At 39.1% G+C, this 23,858-nt stretch overlaps 1 long non-coding RNA gene across 1 annotated transcript; it reads right to left on the reverse strand.

The window, feature by feature from the left end:
- Positions 1 to 12,489: 12,489 nt before the first annotated feature.
- LOC137849581 (uncharacterized) lies at positions 12,490 to 18,179 on the reverse strand. Its single transcript, XR_011091966.1, has 2 exons — positions 17,952 to 18,179; positions 12,490 to 13,574 (listed from the first exon to the last, which is right to left on the reverse strand). It is a non-coding gene; the product is annotated as an uncharacterized lncRNA (long non-coding RNA).
- Between the last annotated feature and the right edge of the window lie 5,679 nt (positions 18,180 to 23,858).

Genomic DNA, 23,858 nt, shown 5'->3' on the forward strand with positions numbered 1-23,858 from the left:
AATATCCTAAGCATAGTCAAAGCTTTGGAAAGCTACCATAACTCGCCTGGAAGAGAAGAGAGGGAAAATGAACAAGTGGGAAGACACATCTTCCCCTAACCCTACCTCATAAACTGTTAACAATGACACCTTTGACACTTTTTCCTCAGGGTGCCCATCTCAGGAGGGGTTTGGGGAGGGGGGGGGGGGAGAGGATGGCCAACAATAATTTCTTTCTTTCTAGTTATCTCTCTGAAACTGTACCTTCTAGCAGATTAAAGGCTTTTGACTTGCTTGTTGTGAAAACAGCATTTCTTTTATGAACAGCACATTCTCACAATTGACACTTTGCAAAAGTAGCGATAACACCACCAGGGTCTACCCAAATCAGTTTCTTCTTACCACAAAGCAAGGTAAGAATTCACAGTAAGGCACCTTTTTCATACAGCCTGTTGTTCAGTCTTCACAAATACTTAGAAACATTCTTCAAGGTCAGCCTTACCTGCATGCACATGAGTTTCTGTGGTTGGCTTTCTTAATTTATTTTTTTTAGTATAATTAGTAAGTTTTAGGGCTGGGAAGGAAGCTTAGAATCCATGTAAGTAGCTTCACTGAAAACAGACAAGGTGAAGGAAATACTCAAACTCCCCAACATGAAACAACTGTAGAACCCAGGGAACACTTACTTGCCAGCCTCTGAACTTGAGTCACTGCCAATCTACTTCCCAGTGAAGTAGTACCACCAGGGCTTTATTGTACTGAGAAGGTACCGCCAAGGTAACTAGCACCTAGAGTCTCTGAAACTATTTCACAGAGACAGTAGAAAACATGAAGAAAAAGCAGCCTACTGGGGAACACTGAGCCGATTTCACCACAACAGTAGAACAGCACCCTAGGTAACCTAAGTTGGATATTAGGAAAAACTTCTTTACTGAAAGGGATGATAGGCATTGATATAGGCTGCCCAGGGAAGTGGTTGAGTCACTATCCCCAGAGGTCTTTAAAAGACGTTTAGATATTGAACTTAGTGATATGGTTACTAAACTTGTTAGCGTTAGGTCAGAGGTTGGATCAGGTGATCTTGGAGGTCTCTTCCCACCTAGATGATTCTGTTGCAGTCTCCAAGCTCAGAGCTAACCACCTATTAGTCTGGCACAACAGACTTTTGTGTTCCTTGCACTAGCTGTTCCTTCACCTCCTCTTCAGATACAAGGACACGCGTCTCTTTCACGCTCCTTCACGAGTAATCAAGCCAGGATAGATTAAAGCCTCTTTCTTCAGGTCAGGAATATACCTGCGTTTGGTTTCAGTGAGAATTCAGGCCCAAACAACTCAATTGTCTTCTGGACAGTGTTTCTTCTGGGTAGGATGATTTCATTTCCCTTTTGAAGATTTACAGGTATATAGTAACAAAAGCAAAGGCATAAAACGGTACCTGGGGCATAGGCTACTTTTCACCCTGCAGCAGACTATAGGTATGATATCATTTCAGATAACTATGATCCACATAATGTGAAGTGTTCCGGCTTGCTTATGATATGCCAAAGGCCAGAAAATGGGACCTTCATTATAAGACTGTATGGAAAAGGAAACAAAGACAACAACAACAGAGAAGGAACTTTTCCCTCACCTAATTTTATTATGTTGCAACTCCTTCAGGTGTCCACAAAGAATATTGCTCCTCTCCCCTCACCCCTCCAGCACCACCAAAAAAAAAAAAAAAAAAAAAAATTGTATCATAGAGGTATAATTTCAGGTCACACTAGAAGACATTCTTTTCACTACAGTACAGTTAAGCCCCACAAAGTGCCAAAAAAAATGCCAAAGAGTAATGTATTTACAAATTAGTTTTACATGTTGGCATTATTCACTTGTCTGATCTTGCATTCAGGACTTGATCTATCTGGAGGGGAACATGTAATGCCATGCAAGGTTGTTTGGTTGTATGACTGACAACGGGACTTTAAAAGTTTGAACTGTTTGTGTAGAAGCAAAGTACAGAAGAGTATACTATCCCCAAGGGAAACGTAGAAAACTGCCTGTTGCTTCTCAGGTTTAAAGTTTTCCCTTCAAAGGTGTAAGCATCTGTTAAGGTGTAAGAAAAGGTGTAATCAGCTGTTTGAGTACAATTCTTACGTATACATGAGCATTTTCCTCTCCAGTTTCCAACTTGGAGCGCAACATTTTTCATCATACTCTTAGATCAAGATTCTGATTCTAACAATGGTTCCTGGTGCAGAGAACTTTTCCAGAGAAGAGAGAAGCAAACCAGTCCTTACTGCTTTGAATGAGATGGAGAGAGCAAACAAATGTAAATGAAGAAAATAAACCTGTGTTTCCCCAGAATTGTCATAGTCCAAAAGCTTTCAATTGGTTCAATCCCTGAAAGTTAAACTCAGGTTGCATCACTGAATTTGAAGTAGTAGGACAGACTTGCACCATTGCATAGCCTCAGTCATGGATTGAATTGACATTGCCTCTAACTCTATACAAGAATGAAAGAGAAAAGCACACCTTTCTACTTTGTCAGCTACTGGCAGACCTACAGAGAGAAAAAAAAAAAAAAAAAAAAAAAAAAGAAAGAAGAAAAAAGTTGTTAATTAACAAGTAATGTTGTTTTAAGGCATTTCACCAAATATATAATACTTGGTAGTAACCAGACAACAAATGAAAGGGAAGAGGAAAGAGTAGAAAGTACGTGCATGGCCTTAATTTACATGGCAATTGACAACAAGGACAACCTGCAATGATTTCTAAGTGCCTTACACCATTCACCCTTAAGACAGAAAAATGGGATTCCCATATGATGCAAGGGGAATGTAATACCTCTCAAAATACAAGCGTCTGGGGTACGCTACTGAGTATTGAAAGTGCTAAGACTAGGCAGCACCGAACTCAACAGAGAAGGGAGGCTGAGTCCCTCTGCCTGTTCATGTAATAGAAAAGAAACTCAGATTTTAGTCCTAAGCAACAATTCATACTGACAGGCAAGGAACTGGTTCTTTTTAAGCCAGGGACAATTTCAGCATCTACAAAGCTAAAGAACTGGTTGAGGGCTCTGTGGCTTCACGTTCCTGGAGCAAAAATCTGGGGAACCAGGACTGGCGACCTGGACTGGAGATCAGATATCCTCCCACTGTCCCTGCCACGCATAACCTAATACAAAGCCTTACTAAAAATAGAAAATAAAAAGGCAAATAAACAGCTCAAAAAGTAGTGCAGTGTAAAAAGTTCTCTTCATAAAGCCTATAGCTGTCTGTGACACTGTGTGACAATTAGTGTTGTCTGTGACACTGTGTGACAACTAGTGTTGTCTGTGGGGTATACTCTGGTATGGTAGTTTGTATTAGCCACGGATACTCAGAATAGTCTGTCTTTTAAATCTTTTCAATTTTCCATTATGAAACTGTGGCATCAGATATGACACAGCCTCTTAACTTTTTTTCTTTTAGTGCATGTCAATGTCAATAGAATTACTTTTTATTAAGTTGTGTGTTATGTGCTATGGATATTCTTTTTCCCTATCAAATTGAAAAAAAAATCCTGATAAGGGCATTTTTTTTCAAAGTACTTCTTAAAATAGAATAGCTTGATACTGTGGATAGTACTTTGACATTGATGAAAACCAGGGAGATACAAACAAATTCTAACAAGTCTGGAAGTGGTGCCTGTATACTTCAGAAAAGGTTTGACTCATTAGTAGATTAATAGGAAGTACAGCGATCTGGATCTCTGAAAGAAGTCAGTGAATTAAGGGCAGACCATTACTCTATAGCTCCCATTAGCCTGCACATTAGTCAGATAGATCTACAGATCTTTCTGTCCCACACAAATCACTGGAACAATGGACATGGGCTTTATATAAAATCAGCATGTCCATAAAATGGCATGTAAGAACATTTTACAATTACTGCATTTAGCGTGGCCAAAGGTTTTGGGTAGTTTTGTCACGTTTTTTTTCTCAAGGGCCTACCTATTCACAGACCTGAGGTAACAGAACAATACAGATGTGGGTCATATAATATGGACATTTTTTCTCAGTAATAATTCATGAAACCATCTAATAGCTTTCATGTAAACATGCATTTTGATATACCTCACAGAAAATATGCTTGGTCTTACCTGAGGGCAAGATGACCCGTCTTCTGTGACTGAAAGACACTTGCAATCCTTTTAAATATGGGTCACTTGCAATGACAGATGCAGTGACAGATTCAGCAAGATACAGCAGTTCCTTCCAAAGGGCTTGTAGTGTTCTGCATGTGCAGGAAGATCCCAAACACTACACATAAAAACATTTGGTTGGGAAGGGCTTCCCCTGCAACACACATTTTGGATTTCAGTTGTTTTTTGTGAGATTAGTATGACCAAATGGAACTTTTGCAATTTAACAGCTACATCTGAGGAAAGCTTCTAGACTACCCTTATTTTCAGTAGTAAAAACAGGCACCTCAAGGACACAAATACTTGAATTGGACAGGTCTAAAATGGGTGAATTGAACACAATAGATGAATTGTCTACAAAGACAGTCCAGGGTGTTTGTACAGAGATAAATGTCTGCAGTTTAAATATCTAAAGTTAAGTGAAATGGCTTCCATTCTAACTTTTGCCTTGTTTTATCCTTTTTCAGGGAAAATTTGAGCAGTGGACTCATAACATATTTATCACACCATCGTTAGCTGTTTTTTGATTGCTCAATAGTTCATTATATTCACTCTGTGTCCTGTCATATAATGAGTTACCACAGGCTTCCAGTTTTAGCTGATAGTTCTGCACTAGATAAGCACATCATTAGCTAAACTGAAAAATAATAATAATAAAAAAAGCATTGTTATTGATGAGAACTTATGATTTTCCAGACAGGTCTTTCTGCTGTAGTCTTCAACACAGAGCAGTAAGAACTGAGAAGACACAGGTTATATTGTCTTCTTGGTTTTACTTTAGATATATTAACAGAAATTTCATCCTTATTGCTACTTGCCCATCAACATATACCCCTAAATATAGAGTCTTAAAACTTCTTTTCGTCACTTAAGTATACTTTAACTCCAGGCTACTACTTTTATCTATCTATATTGACTACTACTTGAAGAGTGGTCTTTGAACAGAATAGTTCGGCAGTAATAGCCAACAGAAAGGGAAAAAAAGCACAATTTTGCTGCACTCTCATTTTGTATAAGGTATAATAAAACTACTTGCAGATGGCTTCAACAACATAATGGTCTCCAGAAGCAGGATTATGTACTGACAAGTCCAAAGATATGGTTGATGAACCCAGGCCAACAATGCAGCTACCTGCACATAGTTGGCAGCTGTTCTGTGATATTCGTGGAGCAGATATTTTTCTCCTGCGTGCAACATTCCTTTGCCAAGTGTATTCAGACTTGGCACAGGTAGAAATATTTGACGCTCAGCTATTTTCTACTTTGAAAGGAAATGTTGGTGTTTGGTCATGTGTTTTTTGTTTGTTTGTTTGTTTGTTTTTCTTTCTTTTTTTTTTTTTCCTTCCCATATATGAAAACTGTATTCTGTGTTTCTCACAGCCTTCATCAAATACTTAGCTAGCCATGGTTAGCTCTGATTGCTCTTCAGGATATGCTAGCTTTAGCTACTTCTTACACATATGTGAAAGTTCATCTTACTGGTTTCTAATTATAATTTCTAATTATAAAGTCTAAAGGTTCTTAGAAAGTGAAAAGGAAAATTTTTGGAGTTTTCAGGTGTTAATGAATTTATGCTTTGCAAAGATTTTCTCATATTACAAAAAAAAAAAAAAAAAGTAAAATAAAATAATATCCATTAAAAAAAAAATCTACCAGTCTTCTTCTAGTGATACTGATCATTTTCAATTATCAAATGCAATAAGGCATGATTTTCAAAGGAGACCAAATTAGATATGTATATAATGGATTCAATTTCCATTTATTTCTCAGTATTTCTCAATGAGAATTTTTAAAGGAGAGAAAGATGTAAAAATTATACTCATCTGTATGCAGCACGCACAATGAGACTGATTTATTTATTATAAATGAACACTCATGTTCTATTATATATATATATGACTATATGATTAGTTTTGCATCTTCAGAGAACTGTGTTTGATTAGTTCTTTGGCATGCATTTTTTCAGTCTCCTGAATGAAAGGGATGAAGTTAGAGTGGCTAAAATAAGCAATTATATTGATATTATAATTATATTATAATTATTAATAATTATTATTATTTCTGATGGAGAAAATTCTCTTTATATCTATATCATATTTGGGATAATTTATTTGTGTTTGTCTGAGGACCTAATTTTGGTGGTATCACAATATTTTTATTGTGAATGTAATCAGAAGCATCCAGATTTACAGATGAGTGCTTTTCTAAATCTTAATAATGAAAGATCAATAAGTGATTCCAAAATTACTTGTGACAGATCTCAGCAATAATAGAGGAATATAGTTTCAATTCTCTTGTGTACTTCAGCACATTTAGGTGCTGAATGAGACTGATTATGTTTTAAAGCTGTGCAAAGAATTGATTTTTCAATTTAGCTTCTGAATTAAGCATCAGAAATAATTTTTATTCTGAAAAGGCTGTGCTTTTTGTTTTGTTGTGTAATTTAGGTTCTGGGCCAATAGAAAAAAAAAATCAATTTGTTGGAGATCGAAGTATTGTGTGGCCTTGCACAAACAATTTTCTTAGAACACGGATAAGAAAAAGCAAAGGAGATGGGCCAGATCAAGACAAGCCTGCTGAGAAAGCCAAGTATTTCTTTCTGCGGGAGTGTTAGAATATCCAGCTGTGCTGTGTAACTTCAGTTTACTTTTCAGTTAACCTCAGAGGAATTAAATCTTAAATTGCTCTTATCTTAACTGCCATTACACATGATTTTATAAGGAGAAGAACAATTCTGGCAGAAGTAACTTAAGTGTCATCTTCCCTCTTGTCTGCATTGCCCTCAGAATATCTATAACCTTGAGAGGATGAATTCATTTAAAATATGAAAGAAACCGATTCAGATTCCTGCCCTCAATCAGAAAGGGAACAGATCTGAGTTCAGAAAGTACCGTAATAGGTGTGGAGCGTGCTAAGGATGGAAAATCTATGGCTAAGATATGTGTATGTTGGAGGCACTGTTTTGTGTAAGACGTCATTACTGAGACAGAGAGAGCAATTGCTTGTTTTGGGGTCAGGGAACCTTTCAGGAGCCACTGGATTTATAAGCACTAACATAAAACAGCTCAGTGAAAGCTAAATATGACCTCCCATTTCTGCTTTATATTTATACTTCTGCTTCCTCTTGAAGTTGGACTACTAACCTAGGATCTAGGAGAAAATTGGGAATGTAAGCAGGGACTGCCGAATCTTGTATAAATATCAGGAACGTTAGTTTGAACACCTATAATGATAACTCTACATTTATGTGTAATGAAATTTTCAAAATTCTGGTAACGTACACATTTGTCTAGCACTTACATCATTTTGAAGTGACTGGAAATGCATTTATTGAGGAATTTACACTTGTGTCATCATCAACATTGCCATCAACTCTCCTCACCTTTGCTCATATGACAACAGTTTTAGCTTTAGTCTTTCAATGGATAAGGATGGAACAGAATTAAGGGATACTATTGGGAAAACTTGGCACAATGGATATGTCCAGTATAGGACAGGTTTAATTTTGCATTGTGTTACTAAATTACTGCAGTTACAGGAGGGGGGAGAGGAACTATTTATTGTTTCTCAAATTTACCAAATGCTGGAAATACAGTTTGTTTTCTTAAAGAATTAACATGCTTATATGAAGATTAAAAATAATAATAATAATAATAATAATAATAATAATAATAATAATAATAATAATAATAATAATAATAATAATAATAATAGTAATAATAATAATAAAGTTAAGATGCTGTCGCATTGCAAATTTGAAACATGACAATTTGACAACATGGCCATCATTCATTCTTCTGTTCATGAGGCTTAGTTACTTCCCTGTTATTTCCATGTCATGTCTCTGTGTATTTCATAGACTGAGTTAAGAGATCTCATTCAGAATTCCAGCAGGTTCAATTCCCTACCACATTAATACTTGCTCAATACAAAACTCTCCCTTCTCTCTGTCCCACCTACACAGAGAGCGAGAGAGAGAGAAAATTAAGGATAGGTATTTTTACACAACCTGATGGTTTAGAACTTTGTAGATGGAATTAGAGCCCGGTTTAGATCAAAGTAAGAGGTATTAAGAGTTTACCTTTATATAACATATATAAATATATAGAAATATTTGTTTAAACTAAAAGAACAGTTGATTATGCAGTTTCAAGGTTTTTAGGGAAGTCATAAAAGTGCCTTAGTGAGAACTTAAAATTTTGTTTAGAGGAAGTGTGCATTTACAGCACCACTAGAGGTTTGTTCTTTATAGATCTCAGAAACAGGATATGAAAGGGTATCTTAGGCAAACAAGTTCAATCAAGTTCAATCTCCTGCTATTGCTGTCTATGTTGTTATAAAATATTTTTTTCTTCCCAGAATTCCTCAATATTTACTTTCCACAATTCCTCACTTCATATGGATACATTTCAGAACTTCTCTCTGATAAATCTGTAATTTCATTTTATTTAAATTGGGTAAAATATCAACCACCTCTAAGGTTCGCGGCCAGTTTGTTCTATCCCTATTCACATATTTACCTTATTTTGACACTGATTTTTTTAAATTAAACTTACTTTTGGAGATAAGAATGTCTTTTTTTTTTTTTTTTTTTTAAATAGTTCCCAAGCTACAAGCTCTTTCCTGTAATTAATGACCTAATAGTTACTTATTGGCTCAAGAAAGGATAAATCTTATTTATTCAAAGAACTCAAACATACCTTTAAGAGTAAAGTATTTTTCTTTGCTACACTATATAGTTAGATCAAACTGCCTATTAATTAATACAAACAACTTTGTTAATGTATAGTGTTTATGCTGGTTCTTGACTAAGGCTGTTTACAATAGCAGTCAACCACTGATATAATAGTTTTGTGTGTGAATCACCCTAAGACTATTTCTGAAGCACATCGTAAAAATTATGCCAAAAACCAGAATTATTACCTTCAAAATTGTTAAACTTCTATGGCATTTGCAGATGCCAGGCAGATTCCATCCCAGCACTACATTTTTTCCTTCAGCTTCCTGTACAAACCAAGAATAGATTTCTGATCTCCTTCAGGACTGAATTCCCCATTGTCTGCAGCTATTTGAATACAAATAATAGCCTTTACTATTGTGATGGAGGGGTGTCTTTTCCTGTGATTTTTAGAAATTATTTTTTTTATCATACTCTTATATTGAATTTCAGGTTCCCTGCTTTAGGCACCGGAAACAGATTAAAATATCCATGTCTCAGAATGTACATACACTTGAGTGACTTCTAACTCTGGGAATGTCTTATTCAATTAGCCCCTCCCTTTCAGTCTAAAGATTTATACTTTTACTACAAAATTACATTGTTCAGAGCAGCATTACCTTTTCTGCATCTGAATTCCATTATGATTTAGAAATCTAAAGTTTGCTGCCAAAAGGACCTACTGTAGTAACTGTACATTGGACAGTCTCATGAATTGGCAGCAGAGTTCAACCTAAGCCAAACCAGAACCTGTTCCTTCAGAATCAGTGCCTGAGAAGAGATGTTATGGTGGTGTGTACACTTTATAAAATAGTTGGAACATTCTGATGGGAAGAAATTATACATGAAGTTTAATCATTGCTCCCTAGATGATTAGTGGAGATTACATTACTTTTAGAGTTAAAACAAAAAATATTAACAACAGCACAAATTGTCCACCTAGTACAGAGTAGATGCAAAACTAAACTTTCTAGCTGCATGCTTTGGGTAACACTGCGAGCCCCAGGCTAAGCTATAGCCTTATGGTTAGGGCACTTTATTAAGATGTGGAAACTATGGAATTAAGTTTGTTGGATTTGAAGGAAATTCAGTAATTCCCCGGAATATACATGTATTTACAAAATAGGCTACATTCATAGGATAGATAGCATGTGGTGTGTTTTAAAGAAGGAAAGAAGGTGAGCCCTACTTGAATGCTTATGTGTTTAGTCTAGGGAAAGGATTTAGCACCTGAATCCAATGGTTAGAGAAGCCCCTTTAGATTCCAAATCTGGGAGAAAAAATAATAATAATAATAAATAGGTCTTACATACCTTCCTTCAGCATTTCCTGTTAACCTGTTTCTAGACTTCATATTCAGAATGTGCAGCCCATCAATAGCTAAACCCTGCCAAGTTCAGTGACTTTCTGCATAAACAATACCGCTGACCTACATCCCCAGCCTGGCAACAACTGGTGGCATCTGCACTTGAAAACAGGTAAACCCGAAAACACCAACAGAACAGTCATCAGCTTTAAGGCCAACTGACACAGACTAGCCACACCCACACAACGTTCTTGACCTTGGTTCTGTGCCTGGGATGGTGTCTTTGGATACACAGATACAATAATGTCTTTTTTTTTTTTTTTAAGAAAAAATGAAAAAAAATTGCAACCCATCAGCAATCAGCTTTTTTTTTTTTTTTTGACCATGTTACTGAGGGCACCTGCTACAGGTTCTAGAGTGTCAGGGCATGTGGGTTTGAGGTACAAGACTTACTGGAATAGTGCAGGAAATGGGAGGGATGGGAATTAGGTTAGTAAGGGATAGCAGAGTAGAGAAAGCTCTGGGGCTGAGAATGGCTCTCAGCACACGCAATCCCCAAGCATTGTCTAGGAGTGCTGGTTAGTACAGGTGAAAACCATGCCAGAGATTATGTTAATTATTAAGTATTATGAGCAGCTGGGTTCAGAGTTTGAGCTTGCTCTGTAGTCCAATATTTTTAGCACTATAGACATAGCCAATTGAGATAAGATTTTACTGCTGGGCTCATTTTCTCCTAATCCAAAAAAATGTTCAAACATGACTAGATAAGAAGACAGAGGAAGATAACATCAGTTTGGTTTCAATAACAGGGAATGAACAAAGGTACCAGAAAATATTTGCTTTTTCCCTTTGCAGTTGAAGGAAACTATGACTTTACCCTCTGCTACACGTAGCTGTTTAGTGGGTTTTATTGGAACAAGAGCTCTGTAGGGACATCAGAGCAGAAACAGAAATTAGAACAGAAAAACAGATCAGAGTTGTGAAGAAAGGATGGAAGCTTAGAACTACAGAAATGGGCAAAAGCTCAAATATAACTTCACAAGTACAACAAAGGTTGCAATGACACCTTCATTCTACTACTGCAATAAGCCTTTAAGGAGGACTATTGACACTAATGCTGCGATACAAGTTTTATCCAGATGTTTGTTTTAAATAAAAGATGAAAAAGATAAATGAGCCCAGAACCACATCATTAAAACAGAATGTTATGTTGTCTGATTTTTAAAAATGAACACATACGTATGGCCAACTCTGGTGTCCAAATATATTTGTCTTAAAAAAAAAAAAAAATGAAAATAAATGTCATACTGTTACTCTGAATTGTCTTCAGATAAATTCTCCATAAAGTACAACAAAATAATAACTATCTATACCCATTCAGGGAAACGTGACAGTTTAATTATTTCTTGTTGCCTGTGGATTTTTACATTATCACTTTATTCTAATGATGGCTTTGCAAAATAACTACTAAAATACCTATATTACTGTTATTTGTATATCTTTGATTGCAAATAACTGTAGACAATTCACTAACAGAAAAAGAAATGACAAGTCTTTTCAGTTGGCAAGTTTACAAAACAAAGTAACAGTACGTATTGCATAGCGTATTGTTAATGTATTAAAGAAAAGTAAAATAATTGCAATTACATTAAAAATCAGTTGTAATAATGTGTTAAAAATACAGAACAGCATTGTCACTCCTTGAAGAAAGTCCCTTTTCATGGCATTTTCCTTACAACACTTTCTGCTGCCGGTTTTGCAGTTTTTACCTAAACTAATGTTAAATCGTTAACATTATGGATGTTAACATTTTTTTTAAAATTGTTAAGCATTATAAATGATTACCAGTTACATGGTACTGATATTTATTTAAATAAGAAAATTAACACTGAGACTACACCTTGAATGAGGTGCATTGACAACAGTAAAAATGTGTATCTGTAGAAATCTGATGTGGCAGATCTTTCTCCATGCAACGCACTAGTCTCTCAATTCAGTTCTGATTTTTAAAAGTTAATGTGAAAGGTTCTTCACAGAATAATGGCCTGAAGTGAAGAAGTGCTGATCAAGCCTTTTGTCATTGCAAAGTAAATCATCATCCTGCTGTCGTTAGAATCCCATGAACATGGTTTTGGAGTGTGATTCGAAGAAATATTCTTCCTAATTTTTCAAGGAGATGAACAAATCTATGAAAAATATTTGCTGAGAAATCAAGAAGCCAAGTTAGGAGGGAGACATAAAATAGTCATAACACATTTAAATCCTTTGACTATCCTTGCACTGTAACTCTGTCTAGTTGTAATCTGTGGTGGAGGCACAAGACTTCTGTTTTTTGTTGTGTTTTTTTGTTTATTTTTTTAAATGTGTTGACAGCCATATAAATCTGTAAAGGTACTGAATCAAGTATATTATTTACTAGTAAAGATGGCAACAGGAAAAGCTTGAATGGCAGCTTTAAGTTTTGCATTAACATATAAAGATGCAGATCTATCATAAATCTTTCACGAGGCTTTCATACCATGTTTGCCTCTCAAAACATAGCTGGAAAGACTGCAGCCCTGTACTGATGAACCTGAGAAATGCAGGTCTCTGCTGTGAATAGGAGAAATAGTGCTGTGCTGATTCTTCTGAGGGCAGACTGCTAGCACAAAACTCAATAAGCTTGGCTTATGTTCAGTGTGTGTATGCTGTATAAAAAGGCTTTTGCATTGTCTTGCTTAAAAAGATCTCTAATCTGCTCAGACACGATGATGAAGATCAGCCTCAACCACCCAGCCAAGTAGTTTATTAGGATCCTGGCTTGCATGCAGAATCTGCTTGCTACTGTTTCATGAGTTGCAGCTGCCTTGGAGACCCTAAATTGTGAGGAAACATAATTTAAACAAATTTCCTCACCTATGTGCAGTTCTGCACCTCTATCAACAGAGACAAATATTGGTTCTGTATGACCATAAAAGCATCTTTTTCATTCTTACATGAAAGTAAATCCATCTTGGAACGAAAAAAATTACTGCCAAAGCTATTTTTCACTGGGCTGATGTATTATTTTCAGATAGCAAAGGGGATTGGTTTATACTTATCAGGTAGCTCAAATCTGTCATCAGGCACTCTCTACAGGTGTCATTATTTGACAGTAAAACTGGGAAAACCCTTCTTGATCCTTGTGTCTTTAAAGGCAGGGAACATGCTCACATAAAGTATGCAAAGCAAATATCACTGTGGGTGAAGTGAGAAAGCCAAAATGAGCTGACTGGAAGTGGATGGGGTTGCTCTGAGACTTAGTGATGACAATTCCACTGTATTAATCCTTTTCGTCAGGGAGAGGATGCACTTCACACAACAGATGTCTTGACTCAAGGTGTTTGGGAGACTCTGTGAATCCCTTGTCAGATCAAGTATGAATCATTTCTGGAAGGAGGAAAAGAGCAGATTAAAGAGATGAGACAGACAGTACTCAACAGCAGTGAGATGTTTATCTGAGAGGGAGAGAGCCACATTCAACCTCCTGCTCCATGTGATTCAGAGCAGAAATTAAACCGTTGGTCTCATTCAGACTTTAAGAGAAGAAATCCCATTGTGAGACACTGCTAAGACACTATTGCCATGTGCAATTGTGTAAATAAGAATAGTTATGCTGTAGCTGAATTTGGCCCAGAATCTGATTTGATTAACTACCATATTTCCAAGTAACTGGGAATGAATATTTGACTGCAGATATTTTCCTGGATCGTGTAAGTGTCTTATACCTTATTTGCAAGTAGTTGCATTGAGCATCCTGGCATTTTTTCTGCCTATGTGGCTGTATATCAACAGAATCCTGATGTTAGCTAATAAAATAGTTGAAATGTCACCCAGTGCAGTTTTTTTGTGTGTTCTGGTCATAACTCAGGAAATCATTTCAATGGATGTCTCTCAGTAAATAAAGGACTAGCTTTCTCGGCTTCAGAAATGTAAAGTGAAGCTTTTGTTTGCTTCATCTGTAAGATAACATTTTACAAATAGCTTTGACCTTTCTTCTCATGGATAAATAAATCTACCGTTATTTTCTAGAACCTTCTTATTTTTGAATTTGAATGTTGTCCATAAGAAAAAAAATAAAGGATCAACAGCAATTGAACCCACACTTATTTAATAAGTTGTGAAAAATACTGCAATAATACTTAACGCCAAAAAGAAATTGATTGACAATTCTTATTGATAAGGTTTGAATTTCTATCGCTATAAGCTATATTAGCATCATATTGCTACATTTCATAATGTTGGGAATACACAGCTTCATATTAAATATCAGCATATTCTATGACCACAGCTTTTTATCCAGGACTTTAATATGATATTAGAACCTGCTAATAGTAAACTATAATTGTGCCAGATGAGTAATAAAAACAATAAAAAGACGAAGGGACAGGCACTTGAATAGAAAGATCTATGAAATAATTACTTACATAGAAATGCATTTGAACAAAAAATTCTATAATCATTTTTTCTGTTTGTGAATGATTTCCACACAAAGAACTCAAAAGAACATCATAAAGAGAAAAGGACAAATATGTGGATGTACTTGCAAGCATTGTACCAAAATGTTTATGAATCTGATTCTGAGCAGCTGCAGAATGATCTAGGTAGCTGTTAAAATAGAGATGAAATTCATAGAATCATAGAATCATAGAATATCCTGAGTTGGAAGGGACCCTTAAGGATCATCAAGTCCAACTCTTGACACCGCACAGGTCTACCCAAGTTCAGACCATGTGACTAAGTGCACAGTCCAATCTCTTCTTAAATTCAGTCAGGCTCGGTGCAGTGACCACTTCCCTGGGGAGCCTGTTCCAGTGTGCAACCACTCTCTCTGTGAAGAACCCCTTCCTGATGTCCAGCCTAAACTTCCCCTGCCTCAGCTTAACTCCATTCCCACGGGTCCTGTCACTGGTGTTAATGGAGAAAAGGTCTCCTGCCTCTCGACACCCCCTTACAAGGAAGTTGTAGACTGCGATGAGGTCTCCCCTCAGCCTCCTCTTCTCCAGGCTGAACAGGCCCAGTGCCCTCAGCCGTTCCTCGTACGTCTTCCCCTCCAGGCCTTTCACCATCTTCGTAGCCCTCCTCTGGACACTCTCCAACAGTTTCATGTCCTTTTTATACTGTGGTGCCCAGAACTGCACACAGTACTCGAGGTGAGGCCGCACCAGCGCAGAGTAGAGCGGGACAATCACCTCCCTTGACCTACTAGCAATGCCGTGCTTGATGCACCCCAGGACACGGTTGGCCCTCCTGGCTGCCAGGGCACACTGCCGGCTCATATTCAACTTGTTGTCTACCATGACCCCCAGATCCCTCTCTTCTAGGCTGCTCTCCAGCGTCTCGTCGCCCAGTCTGTACGTGCAGCCAGGGTTTCCCCGTCCCAGGTGCAGGACCCGGCACTTGTTCTTATTGAACTTCATGCGGTTGGCGATCGCCCAGCTCTCCAACCTATCCAGATCCCTCTGCAAGGCCTTTCCACCCTCATTCGAGTCCACAACTCCTCCAAGTTTGGTGTCATCAGCAAACTTGCTCAAAATGCCTTCTATTCCTACATCCAGATCGTTTATAAAAATATTGAAAAGTACCGGCCCTAAAATGGAGCCTTGAGGGACCCCACTGGTGACCGCCCGCCAGCCTGACGCAGCCCCATTCACCATAACCCTTTGGGCCCTGCCCGTTAGCCAATTGCTCACCCATCGTATGATGTTTTTATTTAGCTGTATGCTGGACATTTTGTCCAGTAGGATCCTATGGGAAACCGTGTCAAAAGCCTTGCTGAAGTCCAAAAAAATCACATCAGCTGGTTTCCCTTGGTCTACCATACGGGTGATCTTATCATAAAAGGAAATCAGGTTAGTTAGGCAGGACCTACCCTTCACAAACCCATGCTGGCTGGGACCAATGACTGCTTTGTCCCCCAGGTGCGCCTCAATACGTTCGAGAACCATCTTCTCCATGATTTTACCAGGCACTGATGTGAGACTGACAGGCCTGTAATTGCTAGGGTCTTCTTTCTGACCCTTCTTGAAAATCGGCACAACATTTGCCAGCTTCCAGTCTACCGGGACCTCTCCAGACTCCCAGGATCGTTGAAAAATAATTGAGAGAGGTTCCGCGATGACGTCCGCCAGCTCCTTCAGCACCCGGGGATGAATCCCATCCGGACCCATGGACTTGTAGGGATCCAGGTGGAGTAGCAGATCCCGCACACGTTCAGGGTCGGTTGGGAGTTTGTCATCCCCACCGTCCCGGTCCTCCAGCTCGGGGCACCCTGGGTCCCGAAGCCCATCATCGGCATTGAAGACAGAGGCAAAGAAGGCGTTAAGCGTCTCTGCTTTGCCTATGTCATCGTCTGTGAGAAGACCTTCCCTGTCAAGGAGCGGCCCTATGTATTCTTTAGTTCTCCTTTTTCCATTCACATATCTAAAAAAACCCTTTTTATTTTCTCTCACAGACACAGCCAGCTTCAACTCTAGGTGTGCTTTAGCCACACGAATTTTCTTCCTACAGACACGAGCAGCATCCCTGTATTCTTTCCATGTCACCTGGCCCTCCTTCCAGTAGCGAAACACTCTCTGTTTCCGCCTAATCTCCATAAGAATGTTCCTGGTCAGCCACGACGGCCTCCTGCCCCGCCTGCCTGACTTGCGATATTTAGGAATTGCCTGTTCTTGTGCTTCTAGGAGGCATCGCTTAAAGAGTGACCAGCACTGGTGGACATCAAGGCCTTCAAGAGCAGCTTCCCAGGGGACCTTGCTGACTAGTTCCCCGAGCAGCCTGAAGTCCGCCTTCCCCATATCTAGGGATGAGGTTTTGGTGGCACTTTTCCTTCTGTCACCGTAAATTTTGAACTCAACCACTTCATGGTCGCTATGACCGAGGTGGCCACCAATCACCACATCTCCCACATCACCACATCTCTCCAAATTCAATACCAATTATTGCACAGAAACACACAAGAAAAACAATCCTAACTATAGAGTTGCATCATTCTAACTCTTTCCACCTGGAAAAAGATCTTGGATCTTTTTGGTTAGTTCTCTGACACTGCAAGCTTGATTCTCAGTAATAGTCAAAAGCCAATCACAATTATATGAATTATTAGCAAAATAATGTAGAACTAAGCAGAATACATAATTATATCATTGTATGAAACTGATGTTTGCAAATTTAAAATATTTCATGAATTTCTGTAAAAAAAAAAAAAAAAAAAAAAAAGATAAAAACCTCCAAATCTGAAAAACTATGGAGAAGGTTTCATGGAATGATGTGTAAATAGGTATAAAATTTCTTAGGACAAGTGAAAAAGGAAATAAAGATCCTGGGTTTCCTAATTCTGATTGCTTTATTAGATACAATTTATGAATTTATAGATGCAGATAGATAGAAAATATATAATATCCTGAGTACATGCTCAACATGTTTCTTTATTGAAAGGAAAATATTTTAGCATATTCCATGACACTCTTTAGGATTGTATGTATATATATTAAGTGAGGTGTCTAATTTTCAATGACCTAAGTCTTAGCTCATCACTTCAGCTATGCTAAAAGGGCCTAGAATGACTACATCAGCAACAGTAATGTGCTACAGGTGTTTCTGTTGTAGGATGAGTGTCTCTGGCTGTTCACACAGAAGAGGCGATCCAGGGACAGGATCTGTGGAAGCTTAGAATCCATGTAAGTAGCTTCACTGAAAACAGACAAGGTGAAGGAAATACTCAAACTCCCCAACATGAAACAACTGTAGAACCCAGGGAACACTTACTTGCCAGCCTCTGAACTTGAGTCACTGCCAATCTACTTCCCAGTGAAGTAGTACCACCAGGGCTTTATTGTACTGAGAAGACACTGCCAAGGTAACTAGCACCTAGAGTCTCTAAAACTGTTTCACAGAGACAGTAGAAAACATGAAGAAAAAGCAGCCTACTGGGGAACACCGAGCCCATTTCACCACAACAGTAGAACAGCACCCTAGGTAACCTAAGCCTCTAACTCCCCTGGGGAGGCAATTCTTCCCATCAGTCCTCATGCTTCCTATATAGCAAAGGTCAAATGATCCCCACCTGGCAGATTTCACTTCACAAGTGTGGAGCCAAGAGACTTTGTGGAATAGGCTCATCTACCTGTGTTTTAATGTTTTAAGGTCCTTATCACTAAGAGAAATAACCTGACAAGGGGCTTAGTGGTTAGAGTTGACCTAATGAATTAACTACAAAAGGTGCATAAGGGTCATATTTTTGTCAGGAAATACTGAGAGGAAAATTAGTGCAGAGCCTGTTAAAATAAGATAAATAAACATAAATAAAAGAAAAAAGAAAATGACCTTAAAGGCAAAATTGCTGTCGTAGATTTTCATCTGTCTAGTCATGACAGATAAAGAATATAGGAATCAGAATGACTTTTCGTGACATTACTGTTATTTAAATTAGCTTTCCTGAGATCTCTTCTTTATGCAGGACTTTTCAAAATCTAGCACCATGACCTCTCACTACAATAGTTACTTTTGCTGCATATAAACTATCACATAGAAATGCCAGGATCTGGATCCTCACTCCCTATTCAAGTCAAGGACCGGACTGAAAGTTTTGGCTTTAATTCGGTTACATGACTACATTGCTGTTGCTGTGGTTTCCCCCGGCCGGCAGCTAAGCACCACACAGCTGCTCACTCACCCTCCCTCCTCCTTCTCTGAGAAGGAAGAGAGAAATAGGAAAATGAAGCCTGTGGGTCGAGACAGAGACAGTTTATTAAGACAGGAAAACAAAGTAATAATAATAATAATAGTACTGCTCCTACTAACGTGTATGGAATAGGTGATGCAACTTCCTCGTAAGGGGGTGTCGAGAGGCAGGAGACCTTTTCTCCATTAACACCAGCGACAGGACCCGCGGGAATGGAGTTAAGCTGAGGCAGGGGAAGTTTAGGCTGGACATCAGGAAGGGGTTCTTCACAGAGAGAGTGGTTGCACACTGGAACAGGCTCCCCAGGGAAGTGGTCACTGCACCGAGCCTGACTGAATTTAAGAAGAGATTGGACTGTGCACTTAGTCACATGGTCTGAACTTGGGTAGACCTGTGCGGTGTCAAGAGTTGGACTTGATGATCCTTAAGGGTCCCTTCCAACTCAGGATATTCTATGATTCTATGATTCTATGCACAATGCAATTGCTCACCACCCGCTGACCAATGCCCAGCCTATCCCCGAGCAGAGAGCCCCCCCATCCTGGCTATCCACCCCTATGTATTGTTTAGAATGACATCAGAGGGTATGGAATACCCCTTTGGTAGTTTGGGTCAGCTGTCCCGGTTCTGTCCCCTCCCAGCTCCTGCTGCACCCCTAGCCTGCCTGCTGGCAGGACAGAGTGAGAAGCTGAAACGTCCTTGGCTTAGTGTAAGCACTGCTCTGCAACAATTCAAACATCAGCATGGTATCAACACTCTTTTCATCCTAATCCACAACATAACACCCTACCATCTCCTAGGAGGAAAATTAACTCTATCCCAGCTGAAACCAGGACAGGTGTTTTCTGGCAGGTCATGAGAAGAAGATTGGCTGGCTTGAGGGAGCTTCTGTACACATGGCTTTTAGGCTGCAGCCAAAGTGTTCCTCTAGATCAGGAAGTTTGAAGACGGATAAGTGGTTAGAAAGATGCCTGGCAGAGAAGGACCTGGGAGTATTGGTTGATAGTTGGCTGAAGGTGAGCCAGCAGTGTTCTCAGGTGGCCAAGAAGGCCAACAGCATCCTGGCTTGCATAAGAAACAGCGTGGCCAGCAGGGCTAGGGAAGTGATTGTCCCCCTGTACTTGGCTTTGGTGAGGCCGCACCTCTAGTACTGTGTTTAGTTTTGGGCCCCTTGCTACAAGAAGGACATCGAGGTGCTCGAGCAAGTCCAGAAAAGGGCAACAAAGCTGTGAGGGGTCTGGAGAACATGTCTTACAAGGAGCAACTGAGGGAGCTGGGATTGTTCAGCCTGGAAAAGAGAAGGCTTGGGGCGACCTTATCGCACTCTACAGGTACCTTCTTAAAGGAGGCTGGAGTGAGGTGGGGGTTGGTCTATTCTCCCACGTACCTGGTGACAGGACGAGGGGAAATGGGCTAAAGTTGTGCCAGGGGAGGTTTAGGTTGGATATTAGGAAGAACTTCTTTACTGAAAAGGATGATAGGCATTGATATAGGCTGCCCAGGAAAGTGGTTGAGTCACTATCCCCAGAGGTCTTTAAAAGACGTTTAGATGTTGAACTTAGTGATATGATTTAGTGGAGGACTTGTTAGTGTTAGGTCAGAGGTCAGACCAGGTGATCTTGGAGGTCTCTTCCAACCTAGATGATTCTGTTGAATATTCCTAAAGAATAAAGAAAAACTGTGAGGCACTGTGATGTCAAGTGTTTGTCAGCCATATATATTGCTTTGTAACATTGGGATAGCAATGTATTTTTCCATATTCCCTTAATCACATGATTTTGCTTCTTGCCTTTCTTAGCTTCACATTAATTACCACATATCTTAAACAGAATTTGTGATGCTGATGTGAAATGAAGTGTACAAATATGCCTTTTATTGTATATTTTTTGCACAACATGGCAAGATCTTGAACTCAACCCTTTTACATTTAGTAGGACTAAATTTAGGAGTCCAACTTAAAAATACAGGAGTTTGATCAGGTCTAGTGGAAGCATAGTGCAATGTTACAGGAGGAAAATAAATAAATCGGGAGTGAGTTCAGACAGACAAAGGAAACTATTCAGTAGAATTAATTAACATTATCCTTTTTATTCCTAAGAAGTGAATATAAAAACTATTTTATTCCAAGTCATTATCCACAATTTTTTCCTCATAAGAATGTTTTTCCTTTCCTAAGTGAGACCTGTCCATCCTCCATTAACTGATATTACTTGAACCTTACTGACTGTTCTCCCAAGTTAATACCCAAAGCATAAGACAGTTGTGCAATCAAAAAAGTTCTTTCTCCATGTCTCCTGCTGTTTTTTGTTGTTGTTGTTGTTTGTTTGTTTGTTTTCCATATACAAATATATCTGAAGATGATATTTCAACCTATGGCTACAAAGGTCTTCACAGGAGTGAATTCTGAAATCAGAATAATTTCTGTCTTCCATCTCAACTAAGCATAATTATTTATATAAAGAGAAACAACTGTATTAAGAAATGAATATTTAAGACAATTACTTGGCATGTACAAAGGACATTTAGGAAACTGTCCAAATTTGACATTAATGGACTCATTCTTTAAGCTATACTATCCATTTCAGGCTGATTGTCTAGGATCTCCCTAAGTTTGATACTCAAGAGGCCACAACATGGTTGGAAGTATTGCAAAGTACAGAATGTTATTAAGGGAAATCCACAGACACTGAAAAATGTGGGAAATGGTTGAAAAGGAGGAGGTAGTACGTTAGACATGTTAAGTCCAAATGAACTGAGAGATGGCACATAACTTATTAATTAACAAAGTTTTATAAGATTTCATGAGATTTGGTCAACCAAAATTAAACAAGAGAACCTTCTTGAACAAACATGAAGGGTCGTATATCCTTCCCAGCAGGACCGTGGAGGTGATCATCTCCCTGTACTCTGCTCTGGTGAGGCCACACCTCAAGTACTGTGTTCAGTTTTGGACCCCTCACTACAAGAAGGACATAGAGGCCCTGGAGTGTGTCCTGAGAAGGGCTATGAAGCTGGCGAATCATAGAATCATAGAATATCCCGAGTTGGAAGGGACCCATAAGGACCATCAAGTCCAACTCCTGGCACCGCACAGGTCTACCCAGAAGTTTAGACCATGTGACTAAGTGTACAGTCCATTTTTTAAATTCAGACAGGCTTTGTGTAGTGACTACTTCATTGGGGAACCTGTTCCAGTGTGCAACCACCCTCTTGGTGAAGAACCTCTTCCTGATGTCAAGCCTAAACTTCCCCTGCCTCAGCTTAACACTGTTCCTGTGGGTCCTATCACTGGTGTTCACAGAGAACAGATCACCTGCCTCTCCACTCCCCCTTGCAAGGAAGGTGTAGACTGTGTTGTGTTCCCCCCTCAGCCTCCTCTTCTCCAGGCTGAACAGGCCCAGTGACCTCAGCCTCTCCTCATATATCTTCCCCCCCTAGGCCCTTCACTATCTTCATCACCCTCCTCTGGACACCCTCCAACAGTTTAATGTCCTTTTTTGTACTGTGGTGCCCAGAACTGCACACAGTACTCGAGGTGAGGCCACACTAGTGCAGAGTAGAGCAGATCACCTCCCTTGACCGACTAGCAATGCCATACTTGATAAAGGATACAGTTGGCCCTCCTGCTTGCCAGGACACACTTCTGGCTCATCTTCAACTTGCTGTCAACCAAAACCCCCAGATCCCTCTCTGCGGGGCTGCTCTCCAGCATCTCATCGCCCAGTCTGTACATAAAGCCAGGGTTGCCCCATCCCAGGTGCAGGACCCGGCACTTGCTTTTGTTAAACTTCATGCCGTTGGTGAAGGGTCTGGTTGGTGAAGGCTACAAAGCTGGTGAAGGGCCTGGTATACAAATCCTGTGAGGAGTGGCTGAGGGAACTGTTTAGTCTGGAGAAGAGGAGGCTCAAGGGAGACCTTATTGCTCTCTACAGCTACCTGAAAGGAAGGTGTGGGGAGCTGGGGGTCAGCTTCTTCTCACAGATAACTAGTGGTAGAACTAGAGGGAGTGGTCTCAAGCTGCACCAGGGGAGGTTCAGGTTGGAAATTAGGAGACATTTCTTATCAGAAAGAGTAGTCAGACATTAGAATGGGTTGCCCAGGGAGGTGGTGGCATCACTGTCCCTGGGAGTGTTTAAGGAAAGTCTGGATGTGGTACTTAGGGACATTGTTTAGTGGGTGATATTGGTGGTAGGGAGATGGTTGAACTAGATGTTCTTGGGGATCTTTTCCAACCTTAATTATTCTATGACTCTGTGATCTTATTCTGTGTTTTCTTATCCTGTATGTTCAGGATATGTAAACCATGTCCAGAATCTTTACAGTTTAATTTTATAAATATTTTTTGTACATTTTTTGTACATTCAGAGAAAATTCTGAATTTTCTCTGAACACCTGACATTTCCACTTTTTTTCAAGCATTCCAGTGATACCCACATGGTCTCCATTTTTCAATTTCCCACTATGCCAACTGGCCTAATATCCCTGTAAAAAGACTTATTCCAAGTCCTATCTTACGTAGACAATTAGCCTTATACATTGAGTTCTAATAATTTCCATCCATCCCTGACAGGTTTCTCTATCTCTACAATGTAATTAAATAAATACATTTCCTTCATGAGCATAGCTGTGAATAAAACCTGGCTTATAAACATCCTCTTCCATTCCAAAGAAAAGAAAAAGGAAGAATAATTTGCAATTCCCCTCTTCAGAATAGAGTTTACAGCTCAAATCTCAAGGGAACCAGCTATTTATTCTGTGGGATGTGTAGTCCAGATATCTGCTTGTCATCATTTTATGTTTCTATTCCAAAAGATGACTGCCTGCTTCAAAAACCTTTGCTTCTGTTAATATAGAGCTTAAATTGGACACACAGGTAGTCTCAAAAACAAATAACAACCTTAAGTTCTCTTATCTTTTGGTAATCTACAATATCAATTCAAGGGTTTTTTTGTTTGTTTGTTCGTTTTTCCTGAAGAACTATTATTAGCAAC

This window comes from Anas acuta, chromosome 1 (genome assembly GCF_963932015.1).
Source record: "Anas acuta chromosome 1, bAnaAcu1.1, whole genome shotgun sequence".
Taxonomy (NCBI): domain Eukaryota; kingdom Metazoa; phylum Chordata; class Aves; order Anseriformes; family Anatidae; genus Anas; species Anas acuta.